Below are 6010 nucleotides of genomic sequence, written 5' to 3'. Positions count from 1 at the left end.
CTATATTGAACTACATTGGTTTCTTTGTGTCCAAATCTCAGCCAAGTTTTTTTTTGCTGTACGGCTGAAAATAGGCGTGAAGTATTTTGAGAAACATATTTGGCCAGAAGTGGTTGGTCTTGTCTTGTTCTTTGCGGTATTTCTGCTATACTATACTACCTCACCTCCCTAACACACGTATCTGAAATGGTATTAGTCTTTAGTAGTGGAACCAATAGACATTTGATAGGTTCCGTTAAACATCATTTATGTTATCACAGAATAATTGTGTGCCGACTGTGTTCCTGAATAATTTCTTAACCACCAGTTGAAGTGGGATTTCCCAAGAAGCAGAAGTGTGCTGACGAAAACAATATTATTGTGGGTTGAACGAAGAAAAATGGACAAGAGCATGGTTCTGCTTAGCGCCGAATTCTGCGCTTACGATCTGCCCATTCGCCACCGAATTTCTGCGCTAGCTGTGTAAGCGCAGAACGCCTAGTAACATGGAGTATGCATGTGCTCAAGCCATTATTCCATGCTACCCTGTAAAAAAACACTTGACGTAAGCATGGAATACCTTAAGCGCCGATTCTTTGCTTACGGTAAGCAGGGCCACGAAATTAGGCACAGTACTTTTGATTGTTATTAGTTTAAGGTAGCTCAGTCGGTAGAGTGTCGGCCTGTTAATGTGGAAGTTGGAAGTTGTAGTCCCGCTCGAGTAAATTTTTCTTGGATCAACCCCAAACTTTTTTTAATTGACCCAATTAGTATCCCTTCAAGAAAACAATAGTTAATATTCATTCAGTAACATTCATTACAATAATGCACACTTTTTAGAAATTACACAAGTGTTACATTGGAATGAAATGTAAGTACATGTACACACAGATGAATCAATCCTACATCCTTGCTGACTGTGGATGGGTAACCCTGTCTCAGTCCCAGGAGTATATGGGAACATGTCCCTGGTGACAGCTAATTTTAGGTCGATAGCCCAAAATTAGTTGAGTGTAGCCCTCACCTTCGCACACAGCCTTGTGAGTTGGGCCATATCTCATAAAACAAATTTCAAAAGCCATCCTGATTGTGTGAAGTCAATGTAAATAGAAATGGAGCCTGACGGATCAGTCTACTACAAAGGGCCAAGTAGAAGTGTGTTTTTATAAACAGGGTATCCATTGAATTCTTTCAAACCATTTGGGTATTATAGTTAGGTTGTTTTTTAAACCATTAACCAGGGTGCAGCCATATGTTTTCTGTCAAAGGCACTGGACACTAATGCTAATTACTCAAAATAATTGTCAGCATAAAAACTTACTTGTTAACGGTCAATGGAGAGTTGTTGATAGTATAAAACATTGTGAACAACGGCTCCCTCTGAAGTAACGTAGTTTTCACGAAAGAAGTAATTTTCCAATGAATATTTTATTTTGATTTCGATACCTCAAAATTTGATTTTGAGTTCTCGAAATCAAGCATCTGAAAGCACACAACTTCGTGTGACAAGGGTGATTTTTCTTCCATTATTATCTCGCAACTTTAACGACCAATTGAGTTTTCACAGGTTGGTTATTTTGCGCATATGATGAGATACACCAAGTGAGAAGACTAGTCTTTGACAATTACCAATAGTGTCCGGTGTCTTTAGGGCCGAATCAAATTGGCGGCTTCGGCTACGGCTGTTGCTAAGGACATCCTGTACTTCAATGCATGATATGGCTATCCAGTCGTAGCTGTAGCGGCCAATTCAGACATGGCCTAAATCAATGTAAACCAAACAGAGGCTGGAATGAAAAATAGTCTGGGTCTTTTTTTTATTGGCCAGTGATGAATTATTTCACTATTAAGTGTTTAGGTTCCCCCTAAAAAAAATGATCAGATAAATTATTGGTTTATAGGCTCCCTAATAGTTTATATCTGCAAATGAAGAATTGTACCCCCCTTCAATTCTACAATGCCTGATATGGGGACGAAGGAGTGTGTTATGTCTGAGAAAATGGGGGGCTCTTTCCTCATTATCATCCACGGTATAACTTGGGTTGCACCACTTTGTCGGTAGGGGTGTTACTAAAGCTAGTGGGCAGGATATGTTGTAAGGATTGCAAAATTCATTAACTGTAATAATTGGTTCCATGTCTGTGGACAATTTGAAATATTTCCTTGACACCATTGTAGACTTATGTTTGAGGAAACTTAACTCTGTATTGCAAGTTGTCTTTCATTTCTTCATTTTTGGTTAAATTTTGTTCTGAAGATCTTACAATGAAGTTGGTAATTAAAATAACACTGTGTATCACCGCATAGTGGCAGTGGTGGGATATTTATAACACTTTATATCATCAGATGGTGGCAGTGGTGTGATATTCATAACCACTCTTTATCACCACATGGTGATAGTGGTGGGATATGCCACTGTTTATCACCACGTGGTGGTAGTGGGCGATATAACTATAACACTGTATCATCACATGGTGGCAGCAGTAGGATATTTATTATCACTGTGTCACCACATGGTGGTAATGGTGGAATATGCCACTGTGTATCACCATATGGTGGCAGCAGTGAAATATGTATAATCACCCTATATCACCAAATGGTGGTAGAAGTGGGGTCTTCATTATTGCCCTAAATCACCACATGGTGGCAGTGGTGGGATATTACCACTCCATATCACCATATGGTGGCAGTGGTGGGATATTACCACTCTACATTACCACATTGTGCCAGTGGTGTGATATTTATTAGCACTGTATATCACCATACGCCGGGCGGCTTGTAAGCCCAAAAGTATGGAACTGGGATATTTATTGCCACACTATATCACCACACAGTGGCAGTGTTGGGATATTTATGACCACTCTGTATCACCACAAGTATAACCACAAATAGTCTTGATCATTAACGGAGTATTATCCAATATATTTTGGAAGACTTCCTAGAAAACAATTGTGATTAGGCCTATTTGTAATATTTAGTATAAATTTGCCTTAGAATCAACCAGGCCAGTGTGCAAAAGATCCTAAGAACCCACCTGAGTTTCAAGTATAAACATCAAACGTTTGCGGACAAGGTGTTTAGCATTGGTTTTTTTTTTTGGGGGGGGGTCAGTTAGTCTCAGCATCCCAACCACCCCCTCTTGTCAGATAATTGCTCACTTGATCCGCCGTTGGTGTGTACATGTTAAAATACCATACTAACTAATTTAAACAATTGCTCTGAAATTGTACCATTTTCAACTTCTTGGTTCAAAAATGAATGAATTGGTCTTCTAAACCAGGGTTTATACAACACGTAAAATATTCTTGTTATATTCACTTTGTACTAATAATTTAGGTTGAAGTTTCCACTGACACACTCATTTCTTGGTAATAAAGCATTATAAATGAATGTAAATTCAAACAAACATTTGTCTGCTCTTTTTGTTTTGTACTGTTGTTATTCAATAATTTCTTTTAAAAAGACCTTATTAAAGTAAAGATCTAAAGAAATATGTACACAGAAGTTTACAAACGCATTCAGGTTCTATGGTTGTGAGGCTGGTTAGTAGCGTGTAAACTGGAACCTTGTGCTTCCACGAAATTATGCATATTGCCTGTTTGAGGTATGGTGGGCAGTGTTTGTAGATCTCGAGACCGGTCTAAGACTGTCTCGAGACCGGTACCCCCTCCCCCCCCCCCCCCCCCTTGGACATGCTGGTCTTGGTCTTTCTCTTGGTCTTGGTCTTGGGTGTACCGATCTACCGATCTAGACTGCTACACTGAAGGTAGGCACTATCGGTGTGCACTGGGTGCGTTCGTTTAGCTCCCCTGGGTCGACCCCGGTGTGTGGCGTGTTTTTTTCCCAGGACAAACGTGAGCAGATAATTACCCAAGTTCGTACTGGAAAAAAAAACCGCCACACACCGGGGTTGACCCAGGGAAGCTAAACGAACGCACCCACTGTTTGATTTGGTCAGTCACTACAGACAAATTTACCCAAACCCAACAGCGTTGTAGTATTGTGTCAGTCAGCATAATTATTAGCATGAAACCTTTCTTGGTGACGAGTAATGGGGAGAGGTTGATGGTATAAAACATTGTGAGAACCGGCTCCCTCTGAAGTGCCATAGTTTTCGAGAAAGAAGTAATTTTCCACGAATTTGATTTCAAGACCTCAGATTTAGAACTTGAGGTCTCGAAATCAACCATCTAAACGCACACAACTTCGTGTGACAAAGGTGTTTTTTCTTTCATTATTATCTCGCAACTTCTACGACCGATTGAGCTCAAATTTTTACAGGTTTGTTATTTTATGCATTAGTTGAGATACACCAACTGTGAAGGCTAGTCTTTGACAATTACCAATAGTGTCCACTGCCTTTAATGTGTTTTACCCAGCGCTCTGCATGATGAACATTTCCTTCGTTTCGGATGTGTGTGTTTTTTTAATTAAAGGAAGTGACGTATGTGTTTTAGAAACTAATCACATGACTAAAACATAGTTGCAGGAATGAAGACACATTGACACTTATGTACGAATAAAGTAGTTAGCTTTAATTTCGTATAAGAAAAATAAAATAAAATAAAATGGGACCAAAGCAGACTCCGAAACAGCAGTTTGAAAAATAATGCAAATCTGGCAAATCATTAATACTCCATTTGCACTTTTTAAAAAACTGGATCGTGGACAACCGTAATGGCGGATTCCAATTAGCCCTTCAATTAAGTGTCTTTTTAGTAAGCTTACATCTCTTCCCCGTCTCCTTCTAAACCCATCTTTTTATTCATGCAAAAAACAAATAAAGGGTCTGTTTTAACCATCGCCGTGTGTTTATAAGAGGGGGGTGTTTTTATTGTTTATATATTTTAAAGGGATGTAGCTCTATACGGGAGTGATACGTATGATAATCACTTCTTATTACTGGCTTTACGGTAAAATGCAGTAAATTTTACAGTGGAAGTTTTGTAAGTTGTGCCTTGAAGGGGCAATTTGCAAAACTTTCACTGTGAAATCTACTGCACTTTACCTGGCAACATAGCTGCCAGGTAAAGCACCGTAATTATTACGAATTTACTTTTTACGGTATACATTTTATGCCAATAAACACCTTTGGTAGGAAACCTACACCAGCTCTCAATAATAAAGCATTTTGTGAAACCTTTTACCACGAAGTAATAATACTTACGTGGTTATGTAATATTGTTTCAGTTTTTATGCTCCAAAATTCAAATCTGAGCTTCTCATGGTGGCTAATGGGGAATGGTTCTGCGCTCCGGATTTACGGGGACGGGGATATCTATAATAAATATTTTTTTTTTTTAATTAAAAAAAGGCGACCACCTTTTGAAATGAAATGTGCATGTGCTAGTTTTACACTGTATACGTGTAACGTACAGGCCCATCTACATTTAAGTAGGATTTGAAACTTTTATATAGGATGAAAACAATCGAACGTTTCCAAAAACCAAAGGTATATTTTGCCTTTGTACTAAAATTTGTATGTCCTGTGTTCTGCCTGATACTACACAAAATCATACACCAGCTGTTGTAGTGTTGTTATTTCGCACCGGCAACACATCGTCGTCCACACACATTCCCAGATACCATGGAGGTAGAAATACTTCTACATTTACTCGCCTCAATTCGACTCTACTTGCCTGTACAAACTTTAAACAGCTAATAAAGGATGATCTCAAATATATAGATATTACAGTTTTCTAACAGCTGCAGTCCATCCAGGAAACATAACAAATATAACGAGTCTCTTACCTCACGTTAAAACATGGTAAAAATGGGTTTTCTCCAGAACGCTCCAAGCCAAATTTCTGAAAAACGTGGGGTCAAACAAACCGCGCGACAAAGGAATCGTGACGTCAGTGGCGGCTATTTTATGTGGAAATGACAAAGCTGGAGAACTGTGTTCAAAACCAATAGGGGAAATTCGTCACTGACGTCCAGGGTCATTATAATAGATAAGCCGTTTTTGACTCTCGGCTGAAAAAGCCGTCGCGGCCGGGTGCATTTTTGACTCGAGATATTTATTACTAAA

Source organism: Asterias rubens, chromosome 2, assembly GCF_902459465.1.
Source record: "Asterias rubens chromosome 2, eAstRub1.3, whole genome shotgun sequence".
Taxonomy (NCBI): domain Eukaryota; kingdom Metazoa; phylum Echinodermata; class Asteroidea; order Forcipulatida; family Asteriidae; genus Asterias; species Asterias rubens.
The sequence above is the reverse complement of the archived record's forward strand: the minus strand, read 5'-3'. Positions refer to the sequence as shown.